Raw genomic sequence first — 17,402 nt, 5'->3', positions numbered from 1 at the left:
GGGCCCTGTGTCAGGCTCTGTGTTGACCATTTGGATCCTGGAGCCTGCTCCGGATTCTATGTCTCCCTCTTTCTCTGACCTTCCCCTGCTTGTCTCTGTCTTTCTCAAAAATAAATAAACATTAAAAAATTTTTTAAAGAAAAAATTGTATTGATAAATCTGAGGTCTACTACACTTTCTCTCCACTTAGAGGTTGCTGTGTGATATGTGTCTGCTACGTTTAGGACCATATTACATTTATTCAGTAGCTATATCTTATAGTCTTCTGAATTCAGGCATCATTGGGCATTCAACTCTGGACATGAAAAATGATCTTGAATCAGCTATTGATGAATTCTTTCAACGCGGTCACTCTTTCTCTCATTTTTTTTCACTTTGTCTCTTTTTTAATGTTAATTTTTCTAAGAAGAAAAATCTTTCCAAGCTGTATCTCTACATTACAGAGGACACATATGCCATCTGGATATTGTCTCTCTACTCCCCCTCTCTCCTTAATCTGCTATTTCCCAAATTCTGTTTTCCTCTCCTTATACTGATTTTGCATTACAAAAACCTAGCAAACCATCTGGCAAGAGCATAATCTTCTTTGGAAAGAGGGCAACAAACTAAGAGTGCAAAGGCCAGAACTCTCTTTAGCATATAAAGAAAGAAGACATTTTTGGAACTCTAATACATTAATAATTTTTGTTCAGTGACTCTTTCCTTCTCTTAAGGATATCTGGTCCCTGAAAAGAGATGAACAATATTTAAATATGCTACCACCCTCGATATTTAGGAATTATTCTCTTGAAAAACTTCCCTTTATCTTAAGGGAGAATAAAGCAATCTTTGCTTCTCCTAGAAGAGAAGGTCTAGCATTTTCCCATAAACACTAAATTCCTAAAAAAAGAAAAACAAAATTCTCCCTGTTTTCTGTTAATGTTGGTTAGTTGAGCAGTGGTTGTTGGGGGTAGGAGTTTGCAGTAGTTTGAAGCTGACCTCTCTTAAGCCCTCAGAGCAATAGTTTGCCTAATTCATGGTAATTCCTTGAATTTAGAATTAGAGTAGTTGAAGTCTTTTTTCTGTTTAGTGTGTTGGCTGTGATTATAGGACTTTATTTAAAGCCCTGTTAGAAGGAATGAATGAGTGGTTCTAGTGGGAAGACATCTAGTGGGAAGAGGTCAGGGCTATCGCTAAACACTTTATAATGCACAAGACAGACCACATAGAGTTTTTCAGCCCAAATATCATTATTTGAGATTGAAAAACTCTGGGCTAGAACATACCTCTATATTTACATCTACAGTGAAATTCAAAGTTAACAACAGATACTTCATGAGAATCTGGTAGTCCTATAAATTCCCTATCTATTGGCCAAGATGATTATTCCTAAGACACAATTAGCATTTTTATATGGCTCTATAAGGGTGGCATGTTTATTACTCCAAAATTTCTAGTAGTGGATTCCATTGACTTCCTCCAGATGTAATCACTGACTTCCAACGTCATCATTTATATCTCCAAACGCAGCCCATTTTAGTTCAATAAAAATGAATTGCTAAAATTCCACTCATCTCTCTTCAATGAGATTGACTTCCCCAATTTTGACAAGTCACCAGAATTTGATGATAATCTCAGCAATCAGATGGAAAATCTGAAAGGAGAATAATCCAATAACTGGATCCCATTCACACTCTTCAGAGGTGCCATCAAACCAGCTTAGTTTATTGTTTCACTAGAAACAAGTAACTGCAAAACTATGTAACTACCAGGCCAGGTGGTAAAGCAACCTAGAGGTCAAACAAGCAAATTGACATAACACTTTAAAATATGCTATTTTGTCAGGGTGAATGACAGTTCTGCTATGTGCATAAAATCACAGATTTATCTGAATGCTAAGTTACTTGTCACGGAGTCATTTTACCATTCTTTTTTTTTTTCTCTGCCTTGTGTCATGCAAGATTCCTTGAAGCAACTAAAAAAACAGCCATAATCCATTTGATTTTCTGCCTTCCCATGAGAAAAATTTTGACAGATGATAAATAGCAACTGCTGACAATCATCAATGCGAAGCTATCATGCTTTTACATTAAATACAAAAACAGAGTTGTAAAGTCACAAGGGATAGGACTTTTGACACATAAGAGACAAATATATAATCCTCAGAACTAAATCACTGTTGGGATCTAAGCAAGTGCAACAAAGCACAGCTGCTTTTAGAATCTCACAAAGTCAAACTAAAGCTAACTTTGATATCTGGAACGTAACGCATGTTCCAACCCATGTGCCATGCTCTTATCCGGAAGCTTGAGTTAAACTTGCAAACATCACCGAATGTGTTGCAGAAAGGAAATAGCCATTTTATCATACTGTCTCTTTTAATTAAGGCCAAAAAGGAGACTAGAAAACAAATAAAAATACCATAAAACCTAGTTAATTAGAATAGAAGGGCAATTCTGAGCAAAAGGGGTTTGAATATCAGATGTCTGTATCTCATTAAACCTATACGACAGCTCTGCATGTATGAACCTTCAAAGAAAAGCAATAAATTGTCCAGATTACTTGTCAATATGAGGAAGTCATCTGCAAAGGTTACATCCTTTATAGTCTACGCTGCTCCCTCTTCTGCTGTTGACAAGTAATCAGAGTAGTTCACGGATCATTCTTTCACTTATGGCTTACTTGTGGCTATTTAGTGACATTCACTTCAAGTTATCTAACCAATTTAGCAACCTAAAGTACCCCTGGGACCCAATTTCCACCTCAAATTATATATATTTTTTTATTTTGGATTAAATGACTAATTTTAATGGGGAAATCTTATCTAATAGGCTAGGGAATAGCACTTATTTCAAATTTCATGCTATTCTAAATGATCCTGGTAACAAATTAAAAAGGTTTTATAGCACACTGTTTATTTACCTAATTAGTAATACACTGGCCTTTTGGCTTTTATCTAAGCTTGTTTTTCTCTATTTGGCCTAATTTCCCATGGGAGAATAGAGGTGAGATAGAGAGGGTTAGAGAGATCATTCTTTATTCTCCAATCTCCTTCCTTTCTTCCTCCTTCTACTTACACACACACACACACACACACACACACACACACACATAGATTTGTAGCTCTATATAGGTTACAATGCTTAGCAGAGTCTCCAACACTGAAAAAGTGTGAATGGAGCCACATTTTCAGAAAACGCTTCCGTGGGTTTTTTTAAACATTTTCTATATCTATGAGATTTTTCTACATTCATTCTACATATCAATATTTCTAATTGTGTATTTTGGTAAACTAACCATAGCCTCCAAAATCAACCATTTATAAAGGGATAGGTTACGCCTATTAAGAGCACACTTAAATGAAAGGAGCACCTATATGAAAGTTGGCAGAAGTGATAATAGTGATGAGAACAGAGATCCCATTATGCATTTTACATATATGGTTGTATTACATCTTTATAATAAAACTACTGGGGAGAAAATACTACTAAAATTTACAGACTTTAAGTAAGTTATTCAATTTTACATATTTAGAAGTTATCAAAGCTAAACTTGAATTTTTAAAAATATTTTCTTAGTGTTTATATATTTTTGAGAGAGAGAGAGTGTGTGTGAGCAGGGGAGGGGCAAAGAGAGAGAGAGGGAGACACAGAATCCGAAGCAGGCTCCTCTGAGCTGTCAGCACAGAGCCCAATGCAGGGCTTGAACCCACAAATTGTGAGATCATGACCTGAGCCGAAGTCAGACACTTAACCTACTGAGCTGCCCGGGCACCCCTTGAATTCTTTTTTTCTTTCTTTCTTTTCTTTTTTTTTCTTTTTCCTAACTTTTGGTCATTGATTCCATTCAGTGCCTCTCATAGAAATGCTTAAGTTTAATTACTTTCATGTCTTTCTTTTTCTTTTTTTTTTAATGTTTCTTTTTGTGTGTGAGAGAGAGAAAGCACACACAAGCAGGAAGGGCAGAGAGAGGGACAGAGGATCAAAAGCAAACCTGCGTTGGCAGCAGAGAGCCTGACAAAGGGCTTGAGCTCACTCACCTCAAGATCATAACCTGAACCAAAGTCAGATGCTTAACCAACTGAGCCACCCAGGTGCCCCTATTTTTCTTATTTGTAAAAAAAAGTTTTACAGTACCTTTCTTCAAAAGAATATAAACTTTCAAAGTTATATAATGTTATGTAACACTAATGAAGAATGATGGCTTCAATAATACTGAAGTTTTAAATTCTTTCTTTTTCTTTATTTTATCCTTTTACTAAATAATACTTATTGATTATTACATTTACAAGCTTAGTCTTTGATGAAGATATACATGATAAATAATTTTTTTGTTGTTTTTTCACACTAGCTAATTATAAGTTTGAGAAATTATTCTCTCAAACTTTGGAATCTGAGATGGTGAAAACAATTAAGTAGAATTTCAGTATGTCTTATCAATAAGTGGGATAAAAACATTGAGAAGTATGAACCTCTATGGTTATTTCACGTGAATGGAAATGCCTGGGATTAATATTACCTTGAAGTAGATGATAGGATCCTAAGGAAGTTAAAGACATTGAAAGTCTAGATAACACACATTTACAAAGGAAGTACTTATTTGTATTCAAATGTAAATAGAAAAACATACATTGGCTTTCATATTAAACTATTAACTTTTAAGTAAAATGAAACATATGGTTTGTATAATGTCAGCAGAAGTAATATCCAATATTGATTATAGTTTTTTTTCTCATTAAAGTTGAATAGATGCTGTAACTAATAAAGTTGCGTACTTTTTGGCCAAAAATACTCAGAAATAGAGTAGATGAATGAATCCATCCTAGAATACATTTTTGGATCATTTACTTACCAAGTGCATCATGTAGTCGAGGAGCAGTGTTTTCTTCTTGCTGCAGATCAAACAGAAGACCCTTAAGTGAAAGATATCAGTATTGTCAAGAGTTAGTTTTTTATCCTCATCTGACCTTCATTGAATGTACTTGAGAAGAGCTATCAGAGTGAAGACTTTGTTTTCAAAGTACCGTCTGTCATAACACCTCTTTGCCAGCCTCATCTTTATAAACTAATTTATATAAAGGCAGGAATACTATGATACCTGGATGACTGTCTCAGAGATAGAAGCATGAATAACTCTAGACCATGTCAGCCTCCAGGGAAATAAAGTATCTTAGCCTATTTAGGCTGCTATAATGAAAACACCTTAGACTGGGTGGCTTAAACGACAAACAGTTCTAGAGGCTGGGCAGTCTACAACCAAGACAGCAGCCGATTCGGTGTCTGCTGAATGCTTGCATCCTGGTTGTTAGACAGTTGTCTTTTTGCTGTACCCTCACAAGGCAGAAAAGTAAAGGAGCTCTCTAGGGTCTCTTTTATAAGAGCACTAGCCTCACTCATGACGGTTCCACCCTCCCAAAAACCCCACCTCCAAATACCATCACAAAATATGAATTGGGGGAGACAAGTACTCAATCTGCAGCATATGGTAAGGTACTTAACTTCTCCTTTCACAATCTCACTCTTAAGAGGGAACATCTAATAAGAAATCTAAAATCAGAAAATAAAACTTGTGTCATTGGGCCATATCAAGTTTTCTTATCACCTCTTACCCTAGCTCAGAATTAGGACAAAGGCTCTTTCCTCCTCTTGCATTTCAGTGGGGGTGGGCTTCATTTCCTCATAGGGAAAACATCTTAATATCCCATGGTTATATTAAGGGCTTTTGCCATTTTAATTTTATTTGTCTAACAGAATGATATCTAAAATTATAGGAGACAGATCAAATTATGGCAATTTATCACCCAGTTATAGAAAATTTAAAAGACAATAATCCTATCTAGCCAAACTACAATGCAAGATAAATGATGTCCCAGTACTAGAATATTTCACTAGATTTTATGTTCTTGCAACTTAGGAAAAGTGAACTTGAGATAATCAATGGTCCCTTAGTAGAGATCACAACACCTGTTATATCCTATTCTTTCTTTAAGCATATTCCTTGGTGGCTATGAGAGGGGGGAAATGGGACCAGTTAATTTGACTAGTTCTGTGTACTCTTAAGCATAAGGTCAAAGGTTGAGTCCTAAACAGACTGGTTAACTTCAAACGAAGAAGACATCTGTTCTTCAGTCACATATTATGCCTCCAATAATCCTGGCCAGCTGTCTCAGAAACATTTCAATCACAATAGGGATCAGTTGAGACTGTATAGATAGTTTATTGGTTCAGAGCAAACTTATCACCACTGTAGGTAAAAGAGATCAAGTCAACACTCTACTTACCGATGATCTGTTAGCAATATAATGCAGAAAAATCCTCACTGATTTTAAAACATTAAAATTGGTTTTGTTTACACAACGTCCCCCAAAAGCATCTATTCAATGAATGAAAATCAGCTACAATATTTAACACTGTGTGTGGGACAAACAGTATTCCGGTGTTTTGTATTTTCCAGCTGTCATAACGACAAAGCCTTCCTCTTTTGTCTTACGGCATTTGTTTTCAGTTGCATTCAACATTTGGATCGAATTGGCATTTGAAAAACCTAGGAAATGTTTATTTATTCCTTTGCCAAGGAAAAAGGCAGGTCATTCACTTGGTGACAGATGGACAACAAAAGAATCAGAGTTCAGTGACTCACCCAGAGAGACAGTCTATCGGCAAAAGCATGACCTGGGTCTCTAAAACACAAAATTTTTATTGTGCCTCAAACTCATTGTAAACCATTCGTTATTTAAGCACATTTTGAACTTGGGATATTAAATTATCCCTGAAGTTTCATTGTTTTAAGAGAGATTCTGAAGAGATTCTGACAGCTAATCACAGTCAGAAGAGAAAGACATTATAAACCTAGAGTTATTGTTAATACATCTAGTCCTTGTTGTCTCCCATAGTGTTATCTGTGGTTGTCTTTCCAAAAGTATTGAACAAATGATACCAAACAAATCACAAAGGGTTTAAAATTTGTTTTGCATTCTCATCAGACAGTCTTAAGCTAAGTAAACCAAAGCTGAGTTCAAATCTTATTCTCTTCCTCTAAGGGGACCAAAAAGACAGGCAAAACTCCTAACTTCATTCTAAAGTTAACTCATTAACTTCATTCTAAAGTTAGAAACTGTGTGTGTGTGTGTGTGTGTGTGTGTGTGTGTGTGTGTGTGAGAGAGAGAGAGAGAGAGAGAGAGACAGACAGACAGACAGAGACAGAGAGAGGGATAGAGAGAAAGAGAAAAGGTAAGTACTATAGCCCTGTGCTGCAGAAAATTCTAAGAATTTGTGTTGACTCTCCTAGAAACAAGGGAAAATTTAATCTAGATTATGGAGGCTACCTAGTAAATCGATTAGCAATTAAAAAAAAAAGCTACATTATTTTCAACTCACACACCCAGTATCAGGAACACACCTAAATGTTAGTATTTTTTGATCTGATTTCTGGTTCTCTTTAAATATAAAGTCAACCCCCTTGATCATTTTGTTGAGTGTGATAGGATTCTTCTTATCTGCTACCAATATATTTTTAAGCACCAGAAATTTATTAGACTGTTTTACAATTTTTGTCCACAGATCATTTAACTCATATTTGGGTGGTTTGTTAAATGCAACCATTTTCAAATAAATCTGGCTAAGTGCTTATATGGCCTTAACTGCACCAGGTAATTCTAATGGCTGTTAGCACTACCTGCTTTTTATGGCTTTCTGGGCAAAAAGACAAAGAAGGGCATTCAAATTTCAAATGGCAAAGCATTTAAAAAAAAAAAGCATTTCCTCATGTTCATGAAATACCATCTTTTGACATAAATGTTTCGGTCAGGCTGTGGAACAGGTTAAGAGGGTGTCTGGAGAAAGGAGAAATATAATGTAAGCTCAATATTTAGTTACTTTTTGCAGTAATATGACTCTGAATTTCCTCATAAATACCAGATCTTTGAGGAGGGCAACTAAAATGTCAGCCTCAACAAAAAGAACAATTATTAATATAGAAATTACCAACAATGTATATTTTAGAATAAAAATTTAAGCCTCATAATTTAAAGATGTTCATGTATTTATTAATTTAGTAAACAAACATTTATTTGGCATTGAGGTTTAAAAAGATTAGACCTATACCAGAAGGGCAATGGATGAGAGAAAAGGCTGCCTCTGTCCCCTTGTGTTAAGAGAAACCTGAGATTAATCCTCATTCTAAAGCCAAATATTCTCCCTTATGCATGGAATTCATTCTACTCTTTCACTAACCCAATGAGGACTGACCCCATCCCTTTCCACATATACACCCTTCAGTCTACATACTACTTTTGATGGAAGTTTTTACCCTTCTGATTTGCCCTTGGGGCTTCTTTTAATCGAAACATTGTAAGACATGGGAGCCATGTGATGAAATTTACTCCTGCTTCCATACATCCCCTATCGACAATCTTGTAATGAAGGGTGGCATGGCTCTCCAATTCATTTTAGACCAGATTATGTTTCCAGTGAGGGCAGGCACTACTGCACCTCCTTCATCATTGTGTTCCAGAGCCTGGAATACTGTAGGTGCTAAATGAATATTTGTTAAAGAAATAAATGAATGAACTCTTAAAACTAATGAAGTGACAGGACACACTTATGCCAAGATCAAATAGTTTATCTGATTTTGTATGGATTGTTATCCTGCTCATCCTCTTCCAATCTTGCCTTTCTCTTTTCCCAAAGCACTTGTTCAAGGCTGTTTAGAACCCTTCTCATGATTTGACTTATGTAACTGTTATTTATGAGTCTATTTTCCTGATTAGGCTGTGATTCCTTGAGGGCAATGAACACAGCTTCCTTCCTCTATTTATACAGCTGGTACCTAGGAGAATGCCTCTCGTGGGGTAATGCTCAATAAATATTAGAAGGAATTGTTCTGACTGGTGTATACATGTATATTACAGTTGACTGAATTGAGGCCCTTGTTTATAAGGAACACAAGAATACCTAGGTATAATGCTAGGCATTTTCCACATATTATTTCATTAAACATGAAAACAACTCTCTTAAGTAGGTCTCATTAAACTTGGTGCAGCTTTGGAAACTCAGATTCAGAGAGGTAAAGCAATTTGACTCAAGTTGAGTTAGCAGTGGCAGAATGTGAATTCAAATACATCTTTCCAACTCCAATGTCAATGCCCCTTCTACTATATTATACTTTCTCTGCATTTTCCCTCCAGATGCTTAGGACAGAACTAAACTAAAATTTTATTCTTTTAATATATAGACTATATCCTGTGTATTCAATTTACTGTTACCAATATTTCTTTCATAAAGTTTTACCAAGAGCTAAATTTATCATTGAACCAATTTTTGATGTCACTAGTATTGATACTATCTTCCTTAGCAAGTTGTATGTTTTTCTTGTTGTTGTTGTTGTTTTGTCTGATTGACTCTTTCAATCAGAAAGTGTTTCCTAATTTATATTTCTTCCTTTTCAATTTCAGGTCATTATCAATCCAGCCTTTCCTTGCTGTTACCAATAAACCTCTTGGGGTTCACCCCCTAGTCATCTTTTTCAAGGCCACGTTTGCTAAGATGGATAATCATTCCTCATGAATAATGCTCTGTCCTTTAAAATTTTAAGTTTGTTTGGGGCGCCTGGGTGGCGCAGTCGGTTAAGCGGCCGACTTCAGCCAGGTCACGATCTCGCGGTCCGTGAGTTCGAGCCCCGCGTCGGGCTCTGGGCTGATGGCTCAGAGCCTGGAGCCTGCTTCCGATTCTGTGTCTCCCTCTCTCTCTGCCCCTCCCCCGTTCATGCTCTGTCTCTCTCTGTCCCAAAAATAAATAAACGTTGAAAAAAAATAAATAAAGTTAGATTTAAAATTTTAAGTTTGTTTGGTTGCGTTCCGTCCTACCTCTGTAATTTCAGTAATGTTCATTCAAGAGAATAATATAGTGATCAGACATGTACCTAGCATACTATTCCAAACATGGTTTAATTTTCATTATGACCTGCCAAAATAACTTGGTTGATTTGGAATCCATGCTGTGACTATAGTCACTTTCTCTTTCTTAAATGTTTCTAAACAGATTTTATGACTCTTATTTTTACCAAAATATTTTATAGTGAGAATTTTAATAAATTAATACACTTGCACAACCATTTTCCCCTGTCATTTTCTCAAGCCAGGGCCTATATTGTACATTAATTTTGATTCTGGCCTCTATGATTGTTTTCATCCCTGTACTCATTACGGTTATATGGGATCATAATAGTCATTTTGAATCCCATAAACCGATTATACAAAACATGATTATGTTTGCTCTGCTCCTCAGTATTTTCTAATTCTTAGCTAAAAATCTGTGTTATAAACAGATTTAGATGTTCTGAAAAAATTCCTTACCTAAGGTCATTTCTACAATACTAAAAAGATATTTACACAAACACTTGAGTACTCAACTAATCTCCATGTATATTATGTAATTTTTAAAATCCATTTTCTTTATGTTTGATATGCTTTTTTACTTTTAATTAGTTTTTTTTTTAAGGAATCTCTATGCCCAATGTGGGGCTTGAACTTACAACCCCAAGATCAGGAGTCATATGCTCTACTGACTGAGTCAGCCAAGTTTGATATACTTTTTTAAAACACAAAGAAATTTCTTTGAATTTAATCTTTTGTCCTCTATTGTACTTTTGCTTTTAAATTTACTACAGTCACGTTATTTTTTCACATAGCTGTCTGTCTATACCTGCACTGTCCAATATAGTTGCATGTGGCTTATAAATTCAAGTTGATTGGAGAGAAGATGGCGGTGTAGGAGGACGCTGGGCTCACCTCGTCCTGCTGATCACTTAGATTCCACCCACATCTGCCTAAATAACCCAGAGAACCGCCAGAAGACTAGCAGAACGGACTCTCCGGAGCCATACATAGACGAGAGGCCCACGGAAGAGGGTAGGAAGGGCGGAGAGGCAGTGGGCACTACACGGACTGGCAGAAGGGAGCCGGGGTGGTGGAGGGGCAGCCAGCCCGCCCAGCAAGGCAGAGCCCCCGAGTCAGACTTGCAAAAGTGGAGGGACCGGAGTCCATGAGTTCTGACAGCCAGTAGGATTTAACATCTGGAATGTTAAAAGTCAAAAGCTCTGCTGAGAGAGTGGGAGGGCAAGAGGACACCGGGAGGGAGAGGTGTTGAGCCCCGGAAGACAGGGCTCAGCTCCGTGGGGAACAAAGGCGCTGGGAAGCACCATCTCCCTCTCCCATTCCCCAGCCGAAATCCCAAAGGGAACCAGTTTCTGTCACCGAACTTGCTTGCACTGTGCAAACACCCAAGCTGTGCTTCTATGGATCCATCCCTCCAACAGGTCTACCTGCCTCCCCCCTAGTGCTGCAGGGCCCCTCCCACAGGGGACCACCAATGGCAAAGCGAGCTAAGCCTGCCCCTCCCACCCCTGTGCACCTGTGGATCCACCCTGGCTAATACACCATTCTCATCAAAGCAGCACCACAAGCCTGGCAGTGTGCAAGTAGCCCAGACAGGGGCCACACCAATCCACAGTGAACCTTGCACCTGGGAGAGGGGAAGATAGGTACACACCAGTCTGACTGTGGCCCCAGCGGTGGGCTGGGGACAGACATCAGGTCTGACTGCGGCCCCACCCACCAACACAAGTTACTCCAGATAGCACAAGGGAAGTGCCCTGCAGTTCCCTGCCACCCCAGGGACTATCGAAATTATGACGAAATGGAAGAATTCTCCTCAAAAGAAACTCCAGGAAGTAGCGACAGCTAACAAATTGATCAAAAATGATTTAAGCAATATACGGAACAAGAATTTAGAATAATAGTCATAAAATTACTTGCTGGGCTTGAAAAAAGTATAGAGGACAGCAGAGAACCTATTGCTACAGAGATCAAGGAACTAAGAAACAGTCAGGAGGGGCTAAAAATGCTACAAATGAGGTGCAAAATAACACAGAGGTGACCACAGCTCGGATTGAAGAGGCAGAGGAGAGAATAGGTGAATTAGAAGATAAAATTATGGAAAAAGAGGAAGCTGAGAAAAAGAGAGAGAAAAAAATCCAGGAGTGTGAGGGGAGAATTAGAGAAATAAGTGATGCAAACAAATGGAACAATATCTGTATACTAGGAATTCCAGAAGAGGAAGAAAGAGAGAAAGGGGTTGAGAGTGTACTTGATCAACTAATAGCTGAGAACTTCCCTGATCTGGGGAAGGAAACAGGCATTGAAATCCAAGAGGCACAGAGAACTCCCTTCAGACGTAACTTCAATCAATCTTCTGCATGACATATCATAGTGAAACTGGCAAAATACAAGGATAAAGACCAAATTCTGAAAGCAGCTAGGGATAAACATGCTCCACCATATAAAGCGAGACTGATAAGACTAGTGGCAGATCTATCTACTGAAACTTCCCAGGCCAGAATGGAATGGCAGCAAATCTTCAATGTGATGAACAGAAAAAAATATGTAGCCGAGAATCCTTTATCCATCAAATCTGTCATTTAGAATAGAAGGAGAGATAAAGGTCTTCCCAAACAAACAAAAACTGAAAGAATTCATCACCACTAAACCAGCCCTACAAGAGATCCTAAGGGGGATTCTGTGAATGAAATGTTGCAAGGACCACAAAGTACCAGAGACATCACTATAAGCATGAAACCTATGGACATCACAATGACTCTAAACCCGTATCTTTCTATAATAACACTGAATGTAAACGGATTAAATGCGCCAACCAAAAGACATAGGGTATCAGAATGGATAAAAAAACAAGACCCATCTATTTGTAAGAGACTCATTTTAGACCCGAGGACACCTTCAGATTGAAACTGAGGGGATGGAGAACTATCTACCATGCTATTGGAAGTCAAAAGAAAGCTGAAGTAGCCATACTTATATCAGACAAAATAGACTTTAAATTAAAGGCTGTAACAAGAGATGAAGAAAAGCATTACATAATAATCACAGGATCTATCCATCAGGAAGAGCTAACAATTATACATGTCTATGCACCGAATAAAGGAGCCCCCAAATATATAAAAGAATTACTCACAAATACAAGCAACCTTATTGATAAGAATGTAGTAATTGCAGGGGACTTTAACACTCCACTTACAGAAATGGATAGATCATCTAGACACACAGTCAATAAAGAAACAAGGGCCCTGAATGAGACATTGGATCAGATGGACTTGACAGATATATTTAGAACTCTGCATCCCAAAGCAACAGAATATACTTTCTTCTCGAGTGCACATGGAACCTTCTCCAAGATAGATCACATACTGGGTGACAAAACAGTGCTTCATAAGTATACAAGAATTGAAATCATACCATGCATACTTTCAGACCACAATGCTATGAAGCTTGAAATCAACCAGGGGAAAAAGTCTGGAAAACCTCCAAAAGCATGGAGGTTAAAGAACACCCTACCAAAGAATGAATGCATCAACCAGGCAATTGGAAAATAAATTTTAAAATATATGGAAACAAATGAAAATGAAAATACAACAATCCAAACGCTTTGGGATAGAGTGAAGGCAGTCCTGAGAGGAAAATACATTGCAACCCAGGCCTATCTCAAGAAACAAGAAAAATCCCAAATACAAAATCTAACAGCACACCTAGAGGAAATAGAAGCAGAACAGCAAAGACAGCCTAAACCCAGCAGAATAAGAGAAATAATAAAGATCAGAGCAGAAATAAACAATATAGAATCTAAAAAACCTGTAGAGCAGATCAACAAAACCAAGAGTTGGTTTTTTGAAAAAATAAACAAAATTAATAAACCTGTAGCCAGGCTTCTCAAAAATAAAAGGGAGATGACCCAAATAGATAAAATCATGAATGAAAATGGAATTATTACAACCAATCCCTCAGAAATACAAGCAATTATCAGGGAATACTATGAAAAATTATATGCCAAAAAACTGGACAACTTAGAAGAAATGGACAAATTCCTAAGCACCCACACACTTCCAAAACTCAAACAGAAAGTTGAACAGACCCATAACCAGTGAAGAAATTGGATCAGTCATCAAAAATCTCCCAACAAATAAGAGTCCAGGACCAGACGGCTTCCCAGGGGAGTTCTACCAGACATTTAAAGCAGAGATAATACTTATCTTTCTCAAGCTATTCCAAAAAATAGAAAGGGAGGAAAACTTCCAGACTCGTTCTATGAGGCCAGCATTACTTTGATTCCTAAACCAGACAGAGACCCAGTAAATAAAGAGAATACAAGCCAATATCCCTGATGAATATGGATGCAAAAATTCTCAATAAGATACTAGCAAATTGAATTCAACAGCATATAAAAAGAATTATTCACCATGATCAAGTGGGATTCATTCCTGGGATGCAGGGCTGGTTCCACATTCGCAAATCAATCAACGTGATACATCACATTAATAAAAGAAAAGATAAGAACCATATGATTCTGTCACTCGATGCAGAAAAGGTATTTGACAAAATTCAGCAGTCTTTCTTAATAAAATCCCTCGAGAAAGTCAGGATAGAAAGAACATACTTAAAGATCATAAAAGCCATTTATGAAAAGCCCACAGTTAACATCATCCTCAATGGGGAAAAACTGAGAGCTTTTTCCCTGAGATCAGGAACAAGACAGGGATGTCCACTCTCACCACTGTTATTTAACATAGTGTTGGAAGTTCTAGCATCAGCAATCAGACAACAAAAGGAAATCAAAGGCATCAAAATTGGCAAAGATAAAGTCAAGCTTTCACTTTTTGCAGAGGACATGATATTATACATGGAAAATCCGATAGACTCCACCAGAAGTCTGCTAGAACTGAAACGTGAATTCATCAAAGTCGCAGGATACAAAATCAATGTACAGAAATCAGTTGCATTCTTATACACTAACAATGAAGCAACAGAAAGACAAATAAAGAAACTGATCCCATTCACAATTGCACCAAGAAGCATAAAATACCTAGGAATAAACCTAACCAAAGATGTAAAAGATCTGTATGCTGAAAACTACAGAAAGCTTATGAAGGAAATTGAAGAAGATATAAAGAAATGGAAAGACATTCCCTGCTCATGGATTGGAAGAATAAATATTGTCAAAATGTCAATACTACCCAAAGCTATCTACACATTCAATGCAATCCCAATCAAAATTGCACCAGCATTCTTCTCAAAACTAGAACAAGCAATCCTAAAATTCATATGGAACCACAAAAGGCCCCGAATAGCCAGAGTAATTTTGAAGAAGAAGACCAAAGCAGGAGGCATCACAATCCCAGACTTTAGCCTCTACTACAAAGCTGTCATCATCAAGACAGCATGGTATTGGCACAAAAACAGACACATAGACCAATGAAATATAATAGAAACCTCAGAATTAGACCCACAAAAGTATGGCCAACTAATCTTTGATAAAGCAGGAAAGAATATCCAATGGAAAAAAGACAGTCTCTTTAACAAATGGTGCTGGGAGAACTGGACAGCAACATGCATAAGGATGAAACTAGACCACTTTGTCACACCATTCACAAAAATAAACTCAAAAAGGATAAAGGACCTGAATGTGAGACAGGAAAGCATCAAAACCCTAGAGGAGAAAGCAGAGAAAGACCTCTCTGACCTGAGCCGCAGCAATTTCTTACTTGACACATCCCCAAAGGCAAGGGAATTAAAAGCAAAAATGAACTATTGGGACCTCATGAAGATAAAAAGCTTCTGCACAGCAAAGGAAACAATCAACAAAACTAAAAAGCAACCAACAGAATGAGAAAAGATATTCGCAAATGACGTATCAGACAAAGGGCTAGTATCCAAAATCTATAAAGAGCTCACCAAACTCCACACCCAAAAAACAAATAACCCAGTGAAGAAATGCGCAGAAAACATGAATAGGCACTTCTCTAAAGAAGACATCCAGATGGCCAAGAGGCACATGAAAAGATGCTCAATGTTGCTCCTCATCAGGGAAATACAAATCAAAACCACACTCAGATACCATGTCACTCCAGTCAGAGTGGCCAAAATGAACAAATCAGGAGACTACAGATGCTGGCGTGGATGTGGAGAAATGGGAACCCTCTTGCACTGTTGGTGGGAATGCAAATTGGTGCAGCCACTCTGGAAAACAGTGTGGAGGTTCCTCAAAAAATTAAAAATAGACCTACCCTATGACCCAGCAGTAGCACTGCTAGGAATTTACCCAAGGGATACAGGAGTACTGATGCATAGGAGCACTTGTACCCCAGTGTTTACAGCAGCACTTTCAACAATAGCCAAATTCTGGAAAGAGCCTAAATGGTCATCAACTGATGAATGGATAAAGAAATTGTGGTTTATATACACAATGGAATACTATGTGGCAATGAGAAAGAATGAAATATGGTCTTTTGTAGCTACGTGGATGGAACTGGAGAGTGTTATGCTAAGTGAAATAAGTCATACAGAGAAAGACAGATACCATGTTTTCAGTCTTATATGGATGGTGAGAAACTTAACAGAAGACCCTGGAGGAGGGGAAGGAAAAAAAAAAAAGAGGTTAGAGAGGGAGGGAGCCAAAACATAAGAGACTCTTAAAAACTGAGAATAAACTGAGGGTTGAGGAGGGCACCTGTTGGGATGAGCACTGGGTGTTGTATGGAAACCAATTTGACAATAAATTTCATATTTAAAAAAATAAATAATAAAAAGTAAATTTAAGTTGATTAAAATTAAATAAAATTAAATTTGCAATTGCACTAATCACCTTTCAAGTGCTCCACAGTCACATGTGCTTATTGTCTGTTATGTTGGACAGTGCAGGTTATAGAGCAATCCCACCATCATAGAAAGTTCTATTAGACAGTATTGCCCTAAAGAATACATAAATCCCAACAAGGACTATCTGTCTCTCTGAACGTTCTCTCTCTTAGTACCCCTCTATTACATGGCAATCAATAAATGTTTATTCAATTTATTTGTTCTAGAATAATTGATATTTAGAGTTAGTAAGGTTTAGATATCACCCAGTTTAATCTTACCACTTTAGAGATGATGGTGTTCAGCTCAGAGATGTTAATTTATTTCTTCAAAGTAAACCCAAAACAAGAGTATTGGTCTCCTAAATTCGAATCCACACTGTCTTTCTACTAATTCACTCTGAATTCTTGATGAATTCAGAGGATATGAACCTCATGCTCAAATCAAAAATCACAGGGCCACTCACAGAAAAAATATGGTAGCAGATTTGAGAAGTAGAATTAAAATAAAATCACAAACATCTCTGAGATGCAGCCATATCTTAAATTATATTAAAATGTTTTGAATGTATGGAAATGTGCATTATTGTTACTGTTTATTGAGAGGTATATATTTGCAGATGGAGGTGGGGGGGAACACATGCATTTATTCATTCAGCAAACATTTACTGAGCATCTGCTATGTGATTGGCACTGAATATATAATCATTAGCACAGCATGTGGC

Source organism: Prionailurus bengalensis, chromosome C1 (genome assembly GCF_016509475.1).
Source record: "Prionailurus bengalensis isolate Pbe53 chromosome C1, Fcat_Pben_1.1_paternal_pri, whole genome shotgun sequence".
NCBI lineage: Eukaryota > Metazoa > Chordata > Mammalia > Carnivora > Felidae > Prionailurus > Prionailurus bengalensis.
This window is presented reverse-complemented; position numbering follows the sequence as displayed.